The sequence below is a fragment of the Mobula birostris genome, chromosome 29 (genome assembly GCF_030028105.1).
Source record: "Mobula birostris isolate sMobBir1 chromosome 29, sMobBir1.hap1, whole genome shotgun sequence".
In the NCBI taxonomy this organism is placed as follows: Eukaryota; Metazoa; Chordata; class Chondrichthyes; order Myliobatiformes; family Myliobatidae; genus Mobula; species Mobula birostris.
In genome coordinates, this window is record NC_092398.1 from 3,026,919 (window position 1) to 3,050,580 (window position 23,662).

Below are 23,662 nucleotides of genomic sequence, written 5' to 3' on the forward strand. Positions count from 1 at the left end.
CAACAGGAGTTACTGCAAATGTTCTCAGCATCATGGCAGTGTATGTGATTATCTTGAAATGCTGACTCCTTATTCTGTGACTGTGATCTCTGGTTCCAGGTAGGGCTGACATCACCCCTTCATCTAAACATGTTGAGTTTCAAGAGTTTTGTATGTTTCAATGAGATCGCTAGCCTGGCCTAGCACATCTCTCCTCATATATCAATTGTGCTATTCCAAACCTTGTGAATCATAACTGTACTCTCTCTCTCTCTGTTGCGAGCATATTGCTCCTCAGGCAGGAATACCAGACCAGATCAAGGTGACAATACTCCAGTTGTGGTCTCACCAGAGACCTATGGAATTGCAGCAAGATTTCCCTCCTCATGAACATAAATTCCCTGACCAATTCTCCAAGAGAGAATTCAGCTATTTTATAGACCTTCTGCCAATTTCCAGCATCTCTACTTTCTTCGATATTTTTGCAGATTCGGCATGTTATCTAAAACTTGGACAGACATCTATAGATGCACAGTTGAGAGTACTGTAATTTGTTGTATCCCAGCCTGGTGTGGATACACCAATGCTCAGGAATGGGAAAGATACAGAATATAGTGGATATAGCCCAGTCTATCACAGGCAAAGCCCTATCCACCTTTGAACACATTTTTAAGGAAGGGTGCCACAAGGAAGCATCATCAAAGACCCCCACCATCCAGGCCATACTCTCTTCTCGCTGCTACCATCAGGAAGGAGGAGCCTTAGGTCCCACACCACCAGGCTCAGAAATAGTTATTACCCTACAAGGCTCCTGAACCAGTGTGGATAACTTTATTCATATCAACTCTGAACTGATTCCACATCCTGCAGACTCACCTTTAAGGACTCGACAACTCATGTTCTCAGCATTTTTTTTATTTGCATACATTATTATTAATTTAGTTGTTTGACGTCTTGGTTTATGTATCATAATCCTTTTGCGTCATGTCGTATGACATCATTATGTGCCGTGTCGTAGGGTGTGGGCCATCATGGTCTTTCCATAACCATGATTGTTCTTGGCAAATTTTTCTACAGAAGTGGTTTGCCATTGCCTTCTTCTGGGCGGTGTCTTTACAAGACGGGTGACCCCAGCCATTATCAATACTCCTCAGAGATTGTCTGCCCAGCCTCAGTGGCCGCATAAGCAGGACTTGTGCACCAGCTGCTCATACGACCATCCATCACCTGCTCCCATGGCTTCACATGACCCTGATCAGGGGGCTAAGCAGGTGCTACACCTCGCCCAAGGGTGACCTGCAGGCTAACGGAGGGAAGGAGCAACATACACCTCCTTTGGTAGAGACGTATCTCCACCCCACCACCCTAGGTTTATGTATAGTTTTCTCAAATTCTATCGTATTTCTTTATTTTCCTGTAAATGTCTGCAAGAATATGAATCTCAGGGTAGTATATGTGTATTTACTTAGATAAGAAACTTGATTTGAACTTTGACCCTAGGCTCATTTTCACATGGTTCATCCCATCCTCTTCTTTTCCTTTTCAAAGGATGGTTCAGAACTGGTATTCCTGGCATCCTCACAAACTCCCACTGCTACCTTGAATACTCTTCCACCTGCTCTGCTTCTCTGGTCATGTGAGTGGGATGGGGAAAGGGTCCTGTTTTGTTGGTGTTGTTGTTTCGTTACTGTCGTGTTCTGTTTTTTGTATTCTCCATCATTCTGCTAAGCACTGTGGGCATGCTATGTTGGCGCCAGAATGTGCAGCAACAGTTGCAGGCTGCCCCCAACACGTCCTAGGCTGTGTTGGTCGTTGACACAAACAGAGGATTTCACTGCATGTTTCAATGTGCATGTGATAATCCGATCTGAATCTGAATCTGAAACCATTTCTCACAAGTTGATTTTGCTTGTATAGCATCCTGGTCAAATCTGCAAGGAGAGATGGAGTACTCTGTGAATTAATCCTTTCACGTTCAGAAGAATGAGAAGACTTGATTAAAATTCACAAAACTTTTAAAGGACCTTACAAACAAGATACAGGGAGGACATTCTTCTTATAAAGGAGTCAAGGGGAACCAGATGAGAACATCAGTTGGCTATTTAGACTAAGATGATGTGATACTTGTCCACTGAGAAGATGGTGGACCTTTGGAATTTGGTCCTCTGGAAGGATCAGTTGGTGACTTAATTCCAAAAAGAGATGGACAGACTTCTGGTCCTTAAAAAAGTCAATGGATACCAGGATAGTCTGGAAAATGGCACTGAGTGTGGATCAGATATGGTCCTGGAAAATGATGGAACGAGTTGGAACATACAGACAGATTTCTGGCCCTTAAGGAAGTTGATGGATCTGGGGATACTTTGGAAAATGGCACTGAGTGTGGATTAGATATGGTCTTGGAAAATAGTGGAACGAGCTGGAAGGGCTAGATGGTCTTCCCTGTTCCTGATTCTTATGCTGTTCCCCTTTGGCTGCTGAGTGACAGGCACCGAGGAGAGAAAGAGTTCCAAATGTTCACTGCCTTCCAAATGAAGTTTTCCATCATCTCAGTCTCTGTCCCTCCAGCATCCAGAATCCCTCTTGCTCCGCACCCCACTGTTCTTCACAGCTATTTTCACACCACCCTGCCACAAACTACTCCCTGGCCATCTTCCCTTCTCATCCCTCTTCCACTCCTTCCTTGTCACATTCCCCTTCTCTCCTACCCTCTTTTCCTCCTCCCCTCCGCTACCTCTCCTTGGTCTTCTCTCCCTCTCTCATCACCTCTCCTCTTCCCTCTCTGCCTCCACCTTTCCCCTCCCTCTCACTTCTCTTCCTCCTGCACCCCTTCAAAGCTCACACCTTCCCTCTGCCTCCTCTCCCACTCCTCACTTTTTCCTTCTCTTTCACTTCCTCCAACCCTCTCCTTCCTCCCTCCATCTCTACCCTCTCCTTCATCACCCCTCTCTCCCCGATCATCTCTCTACCCCTCGAAAACTCTCCATTTGCCCACACCCTGTCTCCCCTCACTCCCTCTTACTCCTCTCTGCCTGACTCCCCGTTCCTCATTACCCACTCCACCCCCACCTTCCTTCACTCCCTCTCTATCTCCCCTTCCTCGCCATTCTCCAACACTCCCTTCTAACCCCCTCCTTCCTCTGTTCCCTCCCCTTCCCTCAACCCTACCTTCCTGCCTCCTCCCTTCCCCTCCTCCTTCCTTCCTACTCACCCTCATTCTTCCATTCCCCTCCCTCCCCTCCACATCATTCATTCCACTCCCTCCCCTCCTCTCATCCTCTATCCCCCCTTCTCCCTCCCTCCCTCTCATCCCCTCCACCCACTCTCTCCTCCATCCCCTCACCCTCCACCCTCTCCCTTCCCCTCCCCTCAACCCTCCTTCTCTCCCCTCTTCCCTCCCCTACCTCCACCCACCCTTCCCCATCCCCCTCCCCTCCAACTCTCATCTCTCTCGTCCTCCCCCTCCTCCCTCCCTCTCCTCCACCCTCCCTCCCCATCTCCTCCTTTTCCCTCTCTCCTCACTCCCCTCCCTCCACCTCTCTCCCTCCCCTCCTTCTTCCCTCCCTCCCCTCATCTCCATCTCCCTCACTCCCCTCCCCTCCTCCCCATCCCCTTCTCACATTCTCCCCGCACCCCCTCCGCTCTCCCCTCTCCCACCCCATCCCCTTCCCTCCTCCTCCTGCCCTCCACCTCTCCCTCCCTTCACCCCTACTTCCCTCCCTCCCCTCATCCCCATCTCCCCTTCCCTCCTCATACTCTCCCCTCCCTCCTCCCCCTCACCCCTCCGCTCTCCTCCCCGATCCCCTCTTCCCCCTACCCTCCTCCTCTCCCTCCCCCTCCGCCCCTCCCTCCTCCCTCGCACCTCTTCATCCACGTGCTCCCCCCGGCCGCGCATGCGCCACCTCTGCCTGACTGCCGCGCCTGCGCGCGGGCTGACAGCTGGATCGCTGTGGGTGCGGAGCCGGAGCCGGAGCCGGAGCCGGAGCCGGGCTGCAGGTAAGGCGCTCCCTCCCTCCTTCCCTCACCCTCGGCTGGGGGCTGCCCGCCCGCTGCCGCCGCGGCACGGACCGACTGACCGTGATCGATCTGGGTGGGGAGCAAACACCCGCGACTAACACAACCCCGACCCCCGGGGCTCGTCCCCCCTCAGCGAACGGGTCTGCGGAGGATTTGCCCCGGCTTTTGCGGAGGGTGAGGGGAGGGGGATTTCGGCGCCGCTGCCGGAGTTGTGGATGTGTCAGGCGCTGTCACCCGGGGCAATGCAGTGCTGCCCCCCCCCCCCCGCCTGTCTCCCACCTCCCGCAGCCTCTCCGCAATCACACCGAAATCCCTGCTAAATCACCCGCAATCGCAGCGCAGCTAGCCGGTCTGCGGGCTGGGTTTTTTTCAGGGGGAGGAGTGGGGAGGGAAAAAAAGTTTTATTGAAATCTGATCACCAGAACCCCTCCCGAATCCGCACTCCGGCATCCTGGAATGAAATGCGTTTGCCTGTTAAATCCCCGCTGTGACACTTTTCCCCCCGGAGGTGTTGGGCTGACTTGCTCCACTTGGGTTTTAATTTACCCCCCACCCACCAGCCGCCTCTTTTCTCCCCCCTTTTTGCAGTAACGGTGGAGACCTTTCGAGGTCCCGAGTTGTCTGTTGCTCGGTCCGCCGCTCACCTGGATCCCACATCCCCTCCCCTCCCCTCCCTCGGCTTGCGGGGGAAACAGCGCCAAGGAGCTGGAGTTAGATTGTGAACGGCAGCATACTCAGCCAGAAATTCTGCAGTGCCAGTGACTGGCTGCAATTTTAAGAAATGCCCCAAAAAAACCCTTGTTCCCGTTTCAGCCTGGCATTAATTTCTCCAGACTCTCTGCCCTCCCTCCCCCCCAAAAAAGTCTGCCCACTAAATTATTTGGGCTCCACAACTCTGGCATTCCAACCCTCTCCGGCTGCCTTATCCCCGCTTTCCAAATGCTCCCTAAAATCTCGCCTGCTTATGTCTGTCCCAAGGTGGCTCTGTGTCAGTTTTCTAAAAGCTCCCTAAAATCTTCCCTGCTTATCTGTCCCAAGGTGGCTCCCTGTCAATTTTCATTTCCCCTGAAATGCCCTGGGTTGTTTTTTTTTGGCAATGTTAAAACTGTTGTATAAGTGGGCAATGTTGTTGATGTATTGAGAAATGAACCAGGTACTGTTTTCGAAAAACAATGTCTCAGAAAATTTTGCAGTCTTGGTAAATGTAGGCAAAGTGTTTTTGCCTCTGTGTTGTGCTTTGTCGTCTTGTCTGAATTGTTTATTATATTGTGGGTTCGTAGGATACAGCCCACTGCCAGGAGATTGTGTAGTTTATTGTAGGGAGAGGGGAGTGAGTAGTATTTGTTTTAATATTGTGTTTTTGCCTGCCTTGTTTCAGCCTAATAATTTTAATCTTGCATCAGCAGTGGCTCTACAGTTTGTCTTTAGCAGACTTTGCATAACACAGTAAAGATTGCAATAACACTGTTCATCCATTGCTCCCAGCTAGGTTATTGAAGGTTATGTTACACTGGCTGACCAGCACAGGATCCAAGACAGCCTGGAGTATTCATGCACACTGATGACATTGCTTATGTGGGCTGAGTTATTCAGTCATTAGCCTGCACCGACCGATTTCCCCTTGATTTGGCTGTATGTTTGCCGCTGGGGCTGATTTTTTGTCATGTATAATCCTTCCTGCAGAGATCTGCCTTGTAATTATTGCAGGGGAGAAATAAATCGAGTTGGGGTTCTACTTGCCACATAGTTCTTCAGTATTTATTTGTTGTTGGGCTTCGTTTGACATTACATGGCTCTGTGATTTTATTGTATCTTCACTCAGCAAGGCAACCTGAATATTAAAAAAGGAAGTGTATTCTGTTTTGAAAATATAGCCAGGATTAGAATGGCAAAATCATTGTAAAAGGTGGGTTGCTGAGGATCCTGGGGATTTGGCAGTAAAAGGGTTAATGTATGAGGAGCATTTGATGGCTCTGTGCCTGTATTCGCCGGCGTTTAGAAGAATGGGGGGGGTGGATTTCATTGAAACCTATTGAATATTGTGAGGCCTTCTGGGGTTCCCAAAATTTTTTAATGCCTGGACCAATACCATTAAGCAAGGTTGGTTAACTGCTTCATTGGGTTGCTGAGGGTCTTGGGGGTGGATGTGGCAGTAAAGGGGTTAATTTATAGGAGCATTTGATGGCTCTGGGCTGGCGTTCAGAAGTATGCGCTGGCATTGGAGAGTGTCCAGGGGTGATTCACGAAAATGATGCTGGGGATGAAAGGGTTAACGCGAGGAGCTTTTGATGGCTCTGGGCCTGTACTCACTGGAGTTTAGAAGAATGAGGGGGGATCTCAGTGAAACATTTCGAATATTGATAGAGAGGACATGGAGAGGATTTTTTTTACAGCGGGGGAGTCTTGGACTAGAGGACAGAGCCTCAGATCAGAGGGACAAAAATTTAGAACAAAGATGAGGAATTCCTTTGATCAGAGGGTAGTACATCTGTGGTGTTCATTGCCACAGATGACTGTGGAGGCCAAGTCATTGGTATATTTAAAGCAGAGGTTGATAGGTTCTTGAAGAATCAGAGATGGGTATCCTGCGATAAGGGGAGAAGGCAGGAGAATGGGTGTCAGAAAGATGATAAATCAACCATGATGGAATGGCAGAACAGGCTCAATGGACCAAATGGCCTATTGCCGCTCCTATGTCTTATGGCCTTATAAAACAAAGCTGGGCACAAGGTCTAATTAGCTTTTATCTTCCTGAAATATGGAGCAGGTGAGCCTGTTCCCTTTGTACACTCAATGATGTCCAGGTGAAGGCTTTCAACCCAAAACATCGACCGTCCAGTTTCCTGCAGTGATGCTGCCTGACCTGCTAATGAATCTGCCTCAGTCGCTGCTCTTATTAGCATGTTCTAAGCACCCACCACTTTCTGTGTGGGGGGAAAAACTTACCTCTGACATTCCCTCTATATTTCCCTCCAATCACCTTAAAATTAGAAACACGAGATTCTGCAGATGCTGGAACAAAAACACAAAATGCTGCAGAAACTCAGCAGGTCAGGCTGAAGATTAGCCGACCTTTTCAACCTACCTCAAGGTAATCCTGTTGCTCCAGATTCCAGCATCTGCAGTCTTTCATGTCTCCTCTGTAAACTGGTAGTCACTGGGTTCTGTCCAGGCCAAGAATCCAAGCATAAAGCCCTGACTCCAGCCAACATAGCTCTCCGGGTTGTTGAGGCACACAAGCCTCCAAACCCTATGACAATGTTGTGGTCCTCTTGAAGGAGCCTAGTGGTTAACGTAGTGCTATTATAGCTTGGGGCGTTGGAGTTCAGAGTTTAAATCTGGAGAGCTCTGAAAGTAAGTTGGTATGTTGCTTTTCGTGAGTGTGTTGATTTCCTCCACGGTCCAAGTATGTACCGGTTAGTAGGTTAATTCGTCATTGTAAATTGTCCGGTGATTAGGCTAGGGTTAAGTCAACTGGTTGTTGGACAACACAGCTTGAAAGGCCTGTTCCACGCTGTATGTAAATAAATATACAAATGAACAACAATCTTTCCGAAACAGCCATGAATGGAGTCTGAGGGGATCTTCTGTAAGACATGACAGTTGTTACGAAATATTACAGTATTCCATCCTGGGAAGAGTGGGTGGATCACAAACTCTGTGTATGTGTGGTTCCTCCCCTAGAGGCTCAAAAGAATGGCTGGAAAGAGCATTAAGGAAGATGGGACCATTTCTGTATTTAATTAAAAGAAAAATCATGCCTCTTTGTCCAAAAATCTTTCAATTGGGATTAAAACAAGCAGTTAACAATTCGAATAGTGATGTTTCTTGTTGACTGAGATTTAATTTGGTCCATTTTATGCATAAAACTCGCTGAAATGCAGATTATTTGATGATGCGAAGATCCATATTTAATATTGCACTTAATGATGGGTTATCTCGCAGAACTTCACCCAAAATGTTTGTGAGCTGAATGCCATCAGGTGCCAAAATCCTCAAAGTGAAAGCAAAAAATGCTAGAAGTACTCAGAACATCAAGCAGCATCCATGGGAAGAGAAATACTTAATGGTTCGGGTCAGTGAATGTTCACCAGAGTCTCTAACTTTTACTAGTTCTGATGAAGACGCATTGACTAACAAGATCATAAGACTTGGGCCATTTGACCCATTGAGTCTGCTCTGCCCCAATCTCCTGCCTTCTCCTTGTATCCCTTCATGCCCTGACTAATCAAGAATCTGTCAACCTCCGCCTTAAATACACTCAATCACTTGCCCTCCACAGGCAACGAATTCCGCAGATTCACCACTCTCTGGCTAAAGAAATTCCGGCTCATCTCTGTTTTAAAAGGAAGCCCCTCTTTTCTGCGGCTGTGTCCTCTGGTCCTAGACTCTCCAACCACGGGAAACTTCCTCTCCATATCCACTATGTTGAGGCCTTTCAATATTCGATAGGTTTCAATGAGATCCTCCCTCATTCTTCTGAATTCCAGTGAGTACAGGCCCAGAGCCATCAAAAGCTCTTCCTATGATAAGCCATTCAATCCGGGAATCATTTTTGTGAACCTCCTTTGATCCCTCTCCAAAGTCACCACACCTTTTCTAAGCTGAAGTGCCAAAACTGCGCATGTGTATACTGCCAAATGGAACAACGTTCTGCTGAACCAAGGTGCCAACATAATACATATAACTTCAACTCCCACACAGCACATAAAGTAATATTATTATAAACAAATTCATCAGGTTTATTATCACCGGCATATGTCGTGAAAATTGTTGTTTTGCGGCAGCAGTACGTTATTATAATAAAATAATAAAAACTGTAAATTACAGTAAGAAGTATATATATAAAAAATTAAGTAAGAACTGCAAAAAGAGAGGAAAAAAATAGTGAGGTAGTGTTCATGAGTTCAATGTCCATTCAGAACTCAAAGAAGCTGTTCCTGAATCGTTGAGTGTGTGCCTTCAGACTCCTGTACCTCCTTCCTGATGGTAGCAATGAAAACAAGACATGTCCTGGGTGATGGGAGTCCTTAATGATGGATGCCGCTTTTTTGAGGCATCGCTCCTTGAAGACATCGTGGATACTGAGGAGGTTAGTGCCCATGATGGAGCTGACTGAGTTTACAACTCTCTGCAGCAACTTATGCTGCATAATTAACAAATAATAAGATGTATTTATGACGCGAGTTAAAAAGTAAACAGTATAATGCTACTGGCGCTTCATAAGTGATGAGACCTGGGTGGTGGCAGGGAGTTCAGTAATCTCATGGCCTGGGGGAAGAAGTCCTAACAGACCTTGTCCTAATGCTACGGTACCTCCTGCCTGATAGTAGGGGGAGTCAAAGAGATCGTTGGACAAATGAGAGGGATCTCTGACGATGCGAAAGGGCCCAGTGTACGCAGTGCTCCTGATAAATATCTTGGATGGGTGGAGGAGAGAACCCGAAGATCCAATGTGTAGAAGAGAGAAGATTCTCTCAGTAGTCCTTACAGTCCTTTGTAAGGTCTCACTGTCAGATGCCTTGCAATTCCTGTACCAGACGGTGATGAATTTCAGGATTGTATATAGTGACATGTATTTACTTTGATAATAAATACTTTGATGCAGCTGGTCAGGACGCTCTCGATGGTTCTATTAAAAACTGGCTAGAATAAAGGCAGGTTGGCCTTGCTTGCCTCAATATCCTCAGGAAGTGGATGTGTTGCTGTGCTTTTTTGACTAAAGAGGTGGTGTTGAGGGACCAGGTTTCAGTGTTACCTTGTGTTAGCCTGTTCCAGAGTAGTTTTGCCGCAGTTTGTCGAACAGGTAGCTGCCTTGACTTTTCACCTGTGGAAGAATAGCTGGGATTGATCAAGCAAATTACCTCATGTTGTTACCTGTGACTTGCAGATTGAATGCAATCTGAGCGGTGACTGATGGTGGACTGAGGAATTCAGGAAAGGTCTTTTCTTATACTCCGAAACAACTATATTTTTGTTACTGTAGCCCTTAAGGAGTTTTTTTTAAATTCAGTGGTACCTGTCTGAACGTGTATGTGCATGCATTTCAATATTTCTGGAATAATCTCACCTCCTGGAATTCAAATGTGAGTTTGTGGTTTGTACAATAAAACCACATCTGCAAGTTAATGTTCTGAAAGTTCAGCAAAAATTATGGGAACACAATGTTCCTTTGATATTCCATCTGCAACTTCAAGTATCATACTTGCCCAACCTTGGGGTTAAAGGACTAGCGTGTGTGCGTGAGAGGGACAGATGGAGGATTGGGGCTTGTTTTTGCTTTTGTTGCATTCTGTGTTGTTCTGTCGAGCGTTGTGGGTATGCTACGTTGTCACTGGAATTTGTTGGTCCTCATGTGGGCTTCCCCTACCCTAGTACACCCTCGGTTGTCGACCCAAATGGCACATTTCGCTCTGTTTTGATGTGCATGTGACAAGTAAACTTGATTCTTGAATCATCCCTGTTTGGTATACATCGACCCTGAGAAAATATTTGGAAAAAAAAAGAAAATAAAAATGAGATTTTACTTTATTTGCGCCATTCGAACCTTTTGGAAGTTACTTTCTCATTATGTGCCGTGTTGTATGACGTAGGCGATCATGGTCTTTGACCATGATTGTTCTTAGCAAATTTTTCTACAGAAGTGGTTTGCCATTGCTGTCTTCTGCGCAGTGACTTTACAAGATGGGTGACCCCAGCCATTAGCAGTACTCTTCAGAGATTGTCTGGCATCGGTAATCGCTTAACCAGGACTTGTGACATGCCCCAGCTACTCATCCTGTGGCTTCACATGACCCTGATGGAGTGGGGGGGTGGGGAAAGCAGATGCTACAGCTTGCCCAAGAAAGCATTAATAATGTGAACAGCCAGCACTTTTCCCCCAGGACTAATACGAGAGGGCATAATTTTAAGGTGATTGGAGGAAAGTATAGGGAAAACATCAGGTAGGTTCTTTACACGGAGAACAATGGGTGTGTGGAATGCCTTGCCAGGGGTGTTGGTAGAGGCAGATAAATTAGGGATGTTTAAGAGACTCTTAGATAGGTACACAGTTGAAAGAAAAATAGAGGGCTATGTGGGTGGGGAGGGTAACATTGATCCTGGAGAAGGTTAAAAAGTTTGGCACAACATCATGGGCCGAAGAGCCTGACTGTTCTATGTATACAACCAAATGAGACAATGTTCCTCCAGACCAATGTGCGTCCACATTACATATATCACACAGAGCACATGAAACAAAATATTACCACAGATACGTTAATAAATATAATTCAGAATGCATGTGAAGTGCACAACACAGATGAACAGCACAGTAAACAGAAAACAGCTTGCTTCCTGCCGATGAGACCTTGGTGGTGGCAGGGTATTCATTAGGTTTACAGCCTTATTCTCCTGTACATCCTTCCTGATGGTAGTGGGTCAAAGAGATTGTGGGATGGGTGGTTGGGATTCTCAACAATGGTTCAGGCCCTTTGTCAGCAAACCATCCTTCCTGTAATGTGATGACCAGAATTGAATGCACTAAGACCATAAGACATAGGAGCAGAATTAGGCCATTTGGCCCATCTAGTCTGCTCCGCTATTTTATCATGGCTGATCCATTTCCCTCTCAGCCTCAATCTACTGCCTTCTCCCCGTATCCATTCATGCCCTGACTATTCAAGAGTCTATCAACCTCTGCTGTAAACAGACCCGATGACTTTGCCTCCACAGCTGCCTGTGGCAATGAATTCCATAGTTTCACCACTGTCTGGCTAAAGGAATTCCTCTTCATCTCCATACTCCAGATGTGGCCTAACTAGAGTTCTATAAAACTGCAACATAACTTCCCGACTGTTGAACTCAATGTCTCGACGAATAATTGCAAGCCTGCCATGTGCTTTTTTTTTACTTGTGCGGCCACTTTCAGGTTGCTGTGAAGTTAGAAACATAGAAAACTTACAGCACAATACAGGCCCTTCAGCCCACAGAGCTGTACTGAACATGTCCTTACCTTAGAACTACCTAGGCTTACCATAGCCCTCTATTTTTCGAAGCTCCCTTAAAAGATCCTGTAGGTTCTGCCTCCCACCACCACTGCCAGCAGCCCATTCCACACACTCACCACTCTCTGCATAAAAAAACTTGCCCCTGACATCTCCTCTGTATCTACTTCCAAACGCCTTAAAACTATGCCCTCTCGCGCTAGCCATTTCAGCCCTGGGAAAAAGCCTCTTACTATTGTGACGCCAAGCAAAGCTATCGGACGATTGATGCTAATGAGAGAGATAAGAAAGACAATGGAGAAACATTCAAAATGCTAATAAGAGAGAAGAGAGGGATTAACGGAAAAGAAACACAATTCAGAATATCGACAGACCGGTTGCTTTGAACGTGAACTGTTTGAAGTTTGATGGACAGGTAATACCCCAGCAGGGGGATAAAAAGAGCAGGTTTGCTAAGGCACGCAACACACCACGAAACCACGAGACCCTGGAAAGAGCAGTGTACCCCCACAAGTGGTGGGAGTTTGGAGGTCTGGTTCGCGGGAACTGACCAGAGGCTCACAGGGTGTAAAGGTACAATCGGTGGGAACCTGGTGTGTGTGTCCGCCCCTGCCTGGGTGCTGGGTTCACCGCGGAAGAACGATCGTATCCGGAACGGAGGGGTCACAGTCGGTGACCACAGCGGGGATTAGAAGATATAAAAGGGTCTGCCCGAAACCAACTGCGAAGACATCAAAGGTCTGCCTGAACCAAATTGCATCTCTCTCTCTCTCTCTCTCTCCAACGGTACAACAGCAATTACTGCGAACTGCACTAAACTGAACTGAACTCTGCTTTACTTAAGACTGATCATTTTATCCCTAGACTGCGATAGATCTTGGTTGATTCCTATTACCCTATTTCTGTGCATATGTGTGCATTATCATTGCTAACCTGTTACATTGATACCCTTACGATTAGAATACTGTATTACTTATGTCTTTAATAAAACTTTATTAGTTCCTAGTAACCCAGACTCCAACGAGCGTTTCATTTCTGCTGGTTTGGTAACCCAGTTACGGGATACGTAACACTATCCACATGATCAATACCCCTCGTTATCTTGTACACCTCTATCAGGTCACCTCTTACCCTTCGTTGCTTCAAGGAGAAAAGGCAGAGTTCACTCAACCTATTCTCATAAGGCATGCTCCCCAATCCAGGCAACATCCTTGTAAATCTCCTCTGCACCCTTTCTATGGTTTCCACGTCCTTACAGTAGTGAGGTGACCAGAATTGAGCACAGTTCTCCAAGTGGGGTCTGACCAGGGTCCTATATAACTGCAACATTACCTCTCGGCTTTTAAACTCAATCCCACAATTGATGAAGGCCAATGCACCGTATGCCTTCTTAACCACAGAGTCAATCTGCATAGCAGCTTTGAGTGTCCTATGGACTCGGACCCCAAGATCCCGCTGATCCTCCACACTGCCAAGAGTCTTGCCATTAATGCTATATTCTGCCATCATATTTGACCTACCAAAATGAACCACCTCACACTTGTCTGGGTTGAATTCCATCTGTCATTTTTCAGCCCGGTTTTGCATCCTATCAATGTCTTGCTGTAACATCAGACAGCCCTCCACACTATCCACAACACCCTCAACCTTTGTGTCATCAGCAAATTTACTAACCCATCCTTGCTTTCTCAATAAGCCTTGCATGGGGAACCTTATCAAATGCCTTGCTGAATCCATATACACTACATCTACAGCTGTACCTTCATCAATGTGTTTAGTCACATCCTCAAAAAATTCAATCAGGCTCGTAAGGCACAAACCTGCCTTTGACAAAGCCATGCCATGCTGACTATTCCTAATCATATTATACCTCTCCAGATGTTCATAAATCCTGCCTCTCAGGATCTTCTCCATCAACTTACCAACCACTGAATTAAGACTCACTGGTCTATAATTTCCTGGGCTATCCCTGCTCCCTTTCTTGAATAAGGGAACAACATCCGGAACCCTCCAATCCTCTGGAACCTCTCCCATCCTCATTGATGATGCAAAGATCATCTCCAGAGGCTCAGCAATCTCCTTCGCTTCCCACAGTAGCCTGGGGAACATCCTGTCCGGTCCCAGTGACTTACCCAACTTGATGCTTTCCAAAAGCTCTAGCACATCCTCTTCCTTAATATCTACATGCTCAAGCTTTTTAGTCTGCTGCAAGTCATCCCTGCAATCACCAAGATCCTTTTCTGTAGTGAATACTGAAGTAAAGTATTCATTAAGTACCTCTGCTGTCTCCTCCAGTTCCATACACACTTTTCCACTGTCACACTTGATTGGTCCTATCCTCTCACGTCTTATCCTCTTGCTCTTCACATACTTGTAGAATGCCTTGGTGTTTTCCTTAATCCTGTCCACCAAGGCTTTCTCATGACCCTTCTGGCCTTCCTAATTTCATTCTTAAACTCCTTCCTGCTAGCCTTATAATCTTCTAGATCTCTATCATTACCCTCTTTTTTTAAAATGAAAACCTAGGTGGACCAAAAGCTCTGTCAGTACTTCAATTACTGAAGGTAGGGCTGTATCTTCTGGAAATTAAAACTTTAAGCAATAATTTGGTTCTGTGACATTGAAGTGAACCATTGGAGAGATGGAGAAGAGCCTGGGAAGAACACTCATAGAGCAATTTCAGAATCAGGATAAAGTTTCATATCACTGGCACATGTTGTGAAATTTATTGTCTTTGCAGCAGCGGTGCAATGCAACACATCATAATATAGAAAAAAAGAACTGTTTTAACGTAAATGTGTATATATGGTTGGCATTGTTCTGTGTCGAAGGCCAATGGGGGATGATAGTCATCATGACAAGCCTGGTGGAAAGTATGGAGATCCTGAGATGCCCAGTTGTCAAGATCCCCCCTCTCAAGATCCCCCCTCTCGGCCTCACCAGTGTAGTCTAAAGGAAAGCTTAGGAAACAATATGTTTGGAACCAACTTGGCTGCAGGAGCTGCCAGAGGGTTGTTCAATGCTGTCCAAGCCACCTTAGGGGCTCCAGTCCGGATTTGCTGTCTGGGTTTACTCCTGAAGCCTTCCTCTCTTATCATATTTTTGGTGTGTGTGTATATACATATATAAAATACTTAAAGTAAGTAGTGCAAAAACAGGGCAAAAAAATGTCGTGAGGTAGTGTTCATGGATTCAATGTCCTTTCAGAAATTAGATGACAGAGGGGAAGAAGCTGTTCCTGAATCGTTGACTGTGTGCTTTCAAGCTTCTGTCCCTCCTTCCTGATGATAACAATGAGAAGAGGGCATGACCTGGGTGACAGGGGCCCTTAATGATGGTCTTTTTGAGTGGAGCGCTCCTTGAAGATGTCTTAGATACTACGGAGGCTAGTGCCCATGATGGAGGGAGCTGACTAATTTTACAATTCTCTGCAGCTTATTTCGATCCTGTGCAGTAGCAACCCCCCCCCCTCCCGATACCAGACGGTGATATAGCCAGTTAGAATGCTCCCCACGGTACATCTGTAAGAATTTGCGAGTGTTTTAGGTGACATACCAACTCTCCTCAAACTCCTAATGAAATATAGCTACTGTCTTGCCTTCTTTATGTTGAGACCAGGTTAGGTCCTTGGAGATATTAACGCCCAGGAATTTGAAATAGATGTTTCTTTCTACCCCTGATCCCTCTATGAAGGTTGGTATGTGAGCACAAACTGAAGCAATTGAGGCCCTTAATATCCACGTCAGCAAGCAACCTGCCGGAGGATCTGACTAGTTTCACCTCCTGTGTCTTTTTATGCTGCTTTGCAAATTTTTCCTCATAATTTATTCAGTTACTTCTGGTTAGGCCACAGTGGAGCTTGCCTCCAGCACATCTGCAGGCAGTGTGTTCTACAGGTCGTGTCCAGTTTTTCACATGTCGCTTATAATTCTCTCCTTGTTGTTTTTGCGGAGGTCCTAAATCCCTCCACCAGGTCCAGTTGAGTTTATTGTCAAGTGCACGTGAATGGTGAGGTACAGGCACAGTGAAAAGCTTCCAACAGCATTACAGGCATATAGCTACAGACAACATGCATATAAATATTCATTATTATCTCTTTTTGTATTTCGACAGTGTGCTGTCTTTTGCACTCTGGTTGAATGCCCAAGTTGATGTGGACTTCCATTGATTCTGTTACTGTTTTTATTTTATTATGGATTTATTGAGTATGCCTGCAAGAAAATGAATCTCAAGGTTGTATGTGGTGACATACATGTACTCTGAACTTTATATTCTGCTGTATTCTGCAAGAGGACTGCTTTCTTTGGTTGCCTTTATATATCTTTTGCACTGGTCTTGTTCTTGCACGAACACGTCAATCGTATCTGGTTAGTCCACATATAGCTCTGGTTGCCCCACTATAGGAAGGATATTGAGGCTTTGGAGAGGGTGCAGAAGAGGTTTCACCATGACGCTGCCTGGTTTAGAGGGCATGTGCTGTCACGAAAGGCTGAATAAACTTGAGCTGTTTTCATTGGAGCATCAGAAGCCGAGGAGAGATCTGATCGAGGTTTATAAGATTATGAGAGACATAGATAGAGTGGACAGAGAGCATCTGTTTCCCAGGGTTGATATACCCAAAACCAGAGGGCATGCATTGAAGGTGAGAGGGGGTAGGTTCAAGGGGGATGTGAAGGGCAAGTTATTTACTCAGAGTGGTGGATGCTTGGAATGCACTACCTGGTATGGTGGTTTAGGCAAATACATTGGAGGGTTTTACGAGACATTTGGATAGATACATGAATGTAAGGATGATGGAAGGATATGGACATGGTGAAGGTAGGAGGGTTTTGTGTTTGTGTATTTTTGATTTGCTTTTTAGCTGGCTCGGCACAACTTTGTGGACTGAATGGCCGCTTCCTGTGCTGTACTGTTCTGTGTATCAAAAATTTAGAGGTGGTCCGTAATGTTCTGTTGCTGAGGTAGGGTTGGGGTTGTGCCAGTTGGTTGAAGAACCTGGTGGTTGACGGAAAGCAGCTGTTCCTGAACCTTGTGATGTGCACCTCTGTACCTCGTGCCGAATGGTGGCAGCAAGAAGAGAGCATGACCCCAACGTTGGGGATTCTTGATGACAGATGTTGTCGCCTTGAGGTAGTGGCTTCTATAGATGCTGCAGAGAGCTGTGTCTATGATGGACTGAGCTGTATCCACTTCTTTCTGCAGCTGATTGTGTTCCTTTGAGTTCAAATCGGGAGAGTCTGCTAATGTCCACTCAAGGCAGGGCTGCAGGAGTAAAGTTAGAGTGGGATGCCTGCACACAGCAAAAGGTGCTAGCTGAACTGTGAAATTTGAATCTGGGACTGGTAGATCTTTGTAAACTTGAGGTATTGAAGGATGTGGGCGTAGTTTGGCTGGCAGGGTGAGGGCACAGGCGGCCTCTGGTGTTAATGAATGGTAGAGTACATGCAGGGGACGCATACTCTCCTTGCAGAAATCAATGGCAGGGAGCAGAGCACGTGTATGCACAAGAGTGCGCACAGTTCTGGTATCCCATACATGTGTAAAGTGCAAATGATTGAAAGGATATTCTGGAAAGTTCCTCTCCGCGCCCCCCCCCCCCCAGTCAATTAGAACCATGAAATCATTTTGTTTAGTTTTTATTTCAAAAATTAGCTCTCTACATTGAAACTATCTTACGTGGAACATAGGACATCATAGCACAGCATAAACCATTTGGCCCACAATGTGCTGATATTTTAATCTACTTTAAGATCAATCTAACCCTTCTCACTCATATAGTCCTCAGTTTTTTCTGTCATTCATATGCCTATCTGAGTGTCTCTTAAATGACTTTTAATATATCTGCCTCGGCCGAAAGATATAGGAGCAAAATTAGGCCATTCAGCCCATTGTGTCTTCTATTCCATCATGGCTGATTTATTATCCTTTTCAACTCCATTTTCCTGCCTTTTCCCCATAACCTTTGCCCTGACTAATCAGGAACCTATCAACCTCCGCTTTAAATATACTCAATGCCATACCTTTCACAGCCATCTGTGGCAATGAATTTCACAGATTAACCATCTTTTGGCTAAAGAAATTTCTTCTAATTTGTTCTAAATGGATGTCCCTCTGTTCTGAAGCTGTGCCCTCTGGTTCTAGACTCTCCCAGTACAGTGTAGACAAGATCCTTTCCACGTCCATTCTGTCTAAGCCTTTCAATATTCAATAGGTTTCAATGAAATCCCCCCCGCCCCCCAAAACTTCCAGTCCCTTGTAAGTACAGGCCCAGACATTAAATATTCCTCATACGTTAATCCTTTCATTTTCAAAATCATTCTTGTGATCCTCCTCTAGACGCTTTCCAATGTCATCACATCTTTTTATTGATAAGGGACCCAAAACTGCTCACAATACTCCAAGTATGGTCTTACCAGTGCCTGATAAAGCCTCAGCATTACATCCTTCCTCTTATATTCTAGTCCTCTTGAAATGAATGCGAACATTGCATTTGCCTTCCTCACCACCCACTCAACCTGCAAATTAACTTCTCAGGATTCCTTCCCAAGGTCCTTTGCACCTCGGATTTTTTGAATTTTTCCCCATTTAGAAAATGGTCTGGGCATTTATTTCTTCTATCAAAGTGCACTGTACACATGCCTACACCATATTCCATCTGCTACTTTGCCAATTTTTCCAGTCTGTCTAAGGCCGCTACCCCTGGAAGGGCATTCCACACACCCAGCACTGTCTGTGTAAAATACTTCTGACATCCCCTCTATAATTTCCTACATTCATCTTAAAATTATGACCCCTCGTATTAGCCGCTTCTGCCTCAGGGAAAAAGGTCTCTGGCTGTCTATTCAATCAATGCCTGTTATCACCTTGTACAGCTGTATCAAGTCACCTCTCATCCTCCTCCGCTCCAAAGAAAAAAGGCGCTCAACCTACCTTCATGTGATGTGCTTTCTATGTAGGTAGCATCTTCAGGGATTACAGAGCAGGGCATGGCTTTTACATAGATTCATAGATCTTCTCTTACCCTTTCTCTCCTCTTCGCCTGTCTCTGGTGCCCGTCCTCCTTTCCTTTCTCGCATGACCTACTCTCCGCTCCTAACAGATACCTCCTTCAGCCCTTTATTTCTTCCACCTCCCAGCTTCTCACTTCATCCCCCCCTTCCTCTCTCACTCACCTATCTTCCCCCTTACCTGCCTTCACCTATCACTTGCCAGCTTGTAGTCCTTCCTTTCCCCACCTCCTACTTTCTTCCCCCTTAATTTCCAGTCCTGACAAAGAGCCTCAGGCCATTACGTTGACATTTCTTCTTCTCTATAGATGCTGCGTGACCTGCTGAGATTTTGTGTGTATTTTCTGAGTGTTGCCCTGGATTCATGGCATTGTCAAGCTAATGATTTTAATCTAATACGATCTCTGCAGAAAGCACCAATGCCACTCATGTCCTGTTTGAACAACACACACTTTGGATAAACCGTGTGCTGAAGGGCTGGCTCTGATGTAACAGCTGCTCCAACTTTGCCTGTTTGTTAGTCTTAGATACTACTCTGGGTTGTAATGCTCCTGACGGGTTGGTGGTCCTGCACCACCATGTTCAGGAACAGAAATGACCCTATAACCATCAGGCTCCTGAGCCAGTGTGGATAACTTCATTCACCCCAACTGATTCCGCCATTTATGGATTCACTTTCAAAGATGCTACAACTCACATTCTCAGTGTTATCTATCTGTCTATCACTGTCCATCCATCTAATTCCTTTATTCTATTGTGAATGTCTGCAAGAAAATGAATCTCAGGGTAATATCTGGTGACATATACGTACTTTGATAATAAATTGGCTTTGAACTTTGGTTCTGTGGGAATAGAGATTCCAGGAGCTTCCTACACACTGGAGTATGTTATTACTGCTGTAACTTGTCGCATACAAGCACGACCTGTTTTAGCAGGTGTGAGATCCTGGGTGTTGTAGCTGATGTGGGAGTTGCCTACATTTGCATTCATAAAGTTGGACATGTAATTTTATCATTCTGCCACATACATTTGGATAAAATATTTAAATGATTACAGCTTTGAAGCAAGCAGCATGAATATTGATTTACTTAATCCTCAAGCAACAGTGTACCTCGTGTGTACTCACTGTAGAGTTTGTGGTGCACTGTGACTAAATTGTACCTGAACTCTCTTTATTTTATGCCTGGTGGTGCAGCGAGGTGGTGTAGTATCCGTGAGCCAGGTGAGCTGGGTGTGAATTGCAGTAATGGTCTTTGATGTTGGCCAGAGCACCAAAATTTGACATAGTCTCTTCCTGATGGAGAAGGTGGCATATTGACTTCATTAATGATAGCCTGCCGCCAGATGTGATGTACCGATTCTGTTCTGCGCTCTCAGTAGTTGGGAGGGAGTAAGGTTCAACTAAGAAATGCAGGGCAATTTGTCAAACTTGAGTTTGTCATCGGCACAAGTGCATGTGTGCACAGGTGCAGTAAAAAGCTTACTTGCAGCAGCATCACGGGCACATGGCATCAAATAAGCAGTGTTCACTAGAAAACAAGCATAAATTATACACTGCACTTACGAGAACGAATGCAATTAGAAAGTTAGTCCATTTCAGTATAAGGTGTTGCTGAACTGTAGTGATTAGGGTTGAGCTGGTTAGTGGTTGAAGGGAAATAAATGGAGAGAAAATTTTAAAAATCCAAGGTGCAAAGGGACTTGGGAGTCCTCATGTAGGATTTCCTAAAGGTTAATTTGCAGGTTGAGTCAGTGGTGAGGAAGGCAAATGTAATGTGAGCATTCATTTCGAGAGGACTAGAATAGGTGTAATAATGGTGAGGCTTTATAGAGTATTCTGAGCAGTTTTGGGCCCCTTATCTAAGAAGGGGTGTGCTGTTATTGGAGAGAGTTCAAAGGAGTTTCACAAGAATGATTCTGGGATTGAAAGGCTTATCATATGAGGAGTGTTTGGCTGTGGGTTTGTGCTCTCAGGAATTCAGAAGAATGAGGGGGAATCCCGTTGAAACCTATTGAAAACCAAAAGGCCTTGACAGAGTGAATCTGGAGAGGATCTTTCATATGGTGGGGGAGTCTAAGACCAGAACTCCGTTTAGAATGTAGATGAGGAGGAATTTCTTTAGCCAGATGGTGGCAAATCTGAGAAATTCATTGCTACAGGTGGATGTGGAGACTAAAGGCTAATTTATACTTGTGCGTCAAATGGACGCCGTAACCTACGCAAGTGGCCTATGCGTGTTGTGAGCATTTATACTTGTGCATTGGTGTGTCTGCGTCGCTCTGCAATTCGGCACGTCGTGCATGCTCACACACCTGCCCATGCAAGGCTTCATGGTTATGGTAGTCTTTCTCGGGGTAAACAAGTTTAAAGAGAGTGTCTTTTTTCGTAAAAGCGAAATGTGTCTTCCATGATTTCGGAGGTCTGTAAAGCTTTATGGAAAGTACTGCAGCCAGGGTTCCTTCCCTGCCCGTCAGTCGCTCAGTGGGAAGCTGTTGCAGTGTAGGAGGAAATGCGATGCTACCAAGCGGACCAATTACAGTTGTTGCGGTCTGCATTGCCGCGACGCGTAGTTACATCTTGGGAGAGGTGCGCGTCAGGCTACGGTGTAGGGATCCGCATAGGCTCTGTGTAGGGTTTGTGGCAGAAGTATAAATCAGCCTTGAGTCATCAGATATATTTAAGGCGGAGGTTGATAGATTCTTAATTAGGCAGGGCATGAAGGGATGCGGGGAGAAGGCAGGAGATTGGGGCTGAGAGGGAAAATGGATCAGCCATGATGATGTGTTGGAGCAGACTCGATGGGCTGAATGACTTAATTCTGCTCCTATATCTTATGTGTTATGGAAGTAGCTGTTCTTGAGCCTGATGTTGTGGTAGTTGTGAGAAGTGGCATGGTCCAGGTGGTAGCAATCCTTCACGATGCCTACATGAGGCAGCAAATTCTGTAGATGCTACCGATGGTGGGGGGTGACATGCTAGTGATGTATTGGGCTATGTCCACTTCTCTCTGCAGCTTCATGTGTTCCTCTGCATTCATGTTGTCGAACCAAACTGTGATGTCACCAGATGGAGTCTTTTCACAGGTCCGTAGAGATACCTCATTTGATAGCAATTAAATGCATCACAACCTGATATGGAAATACCAATGATCTTGAACAGAAAATCCCACAAAAAGTTGAAGATATAGCCCAGTGCATCATGATTAAAGCCCTCCCCACCATTGAGCACATCCACATGAAACACTGTTACAAGTAAGCAGCGTCCATCATCAGGGGCAAACTCCCCCCACCTAGGCCATGCTCTCTTCTAGTTACTGCCATCAGGTGGAAGGTACAGGAACCTGAGGACTCTCACCACCAGGTTCAGGAACAGTTATCATCCCTCACCCATCAGGATATTGAACCTAAGGGGATAACTTCACTCAACCTCACTTGCCCCATCATTGCAATGTTCCCATAATCAATCTACCGACTTTCAAGGACTCTTCATCTCATGTTCTCAATACTGATTGTTTGTTTGTTTGTTTGTGTATGTATGTATCTGCACAGTTTGTTGTCTTCTATAGTCCGGTTGAACACCTAAGTTAGGTGGTCTTTCATAAATTATGTTGTAGTTATTATTCAATAGATTTATTGAGTATGAAAACAAGAAAATGAATCTCAAGGTTGTATATGGTGACATATATGTACTTTGATAATAAATTTACTTTGAACTTCAAATTAAATGCAAAACTATTTCAATTGTTAAATGGAAAGTTTGTCCAAGTGATTCCAGGGAATTGGAAGCTGCTGCAAATAGGTACATTGAATATTTAGCAAGGCAAATGAAGTACTGACCTGTGCTCCAAGGGGGCGAAGCAGCAAAACAACAGGGTGTTCCTACAATCGAACTAGACATCGGTGAGACCACACATGAAGTACTGTGTACAGTTCTGGTCTCATGATATCAGTGAGGTATATCTGCACTGGAGATGGATCAGAAATGGTCTCACTGGTGCTCCAGGGTCATACAAGGTTGAGAGGTTGGGCCTGTACCTGAAAAGGAATGGGTGTTTGATGGTCTTTTTCGTGCATTCCTTTGGGGTTTCTTTGTTTTGTGGCTGCCTCTAAGGAGCTGAATCTCAAAGTTGTATAATGTATGAGCACTTTGATAATAAATGTACTTTGAACTTTGAACGTAACAGAGGGAACTTCATTCAGACATGAAATAATGAGGCCTGTTGGCAGGGGAATGTGGGGAATGTTATGAGGATGTTTCTCTGTTGTTGAGATCTCAAGCTAGGTGAGATAATCTCAGAATTAGAGGTTGTGTATTGAAGGCAGACATGGAGAGGTACATCTTCAGCCTGTGGATAGTCACTCTATGGCATTCTCTATCCCAGAGATCAGTGGAGGCTGAATTTTTGAATATATTCGATGTTAAGAGAGATTTTTGTCATGGTGATGGAGACCGTTGATGGTTATGGAAAACGGCCAGTAAGTTGAGATCAAAGTAAGATCAGTCTTGGTCTCATTGAATCAAGGAGCTGTGAAGCCAATGTAAGCTGCTGTTTCTTGTTTGCTTTTGTTTCTGATAGAGTCACAGAAAAGTCTATCATAGAAACAGGGTTTTTGACCTAATTAGTATATGCCTAGCCATTTAAACTGCCTACTCCTGTCGACTTGCACTGGGAC

The 23,662-nt window shown here is 45.4% G+C and overlaps 1 protein-coding gene across 3 annotated transcripts in view; it reads left to right on the forward strand.

Moving 5' to 3' along the window:
- Nucleotides 1–3,912: 3,912 nt before the first annotated feature.
- Nucleotides 3,913–23,662, forward strand: part of ahdc1 (AT hook, DNA binding motif, containing 1) — a 302,888-nt gene continuing 283,138 nt past the window's right edge. For 2 of the 3 annotated variants that reach the window (XM_072246562.1, XM_072246569.1), the window contains exon 1: nt 3,913–3,975. The gene's annotated coding sequence lies outside the window, so the exon portion shown is untranslated. The remainder of the gene's footprint in view (nt 3,976–23,662) is intronic. The other variant, XM_072246560.1, reaches the window with a different exon arrangement.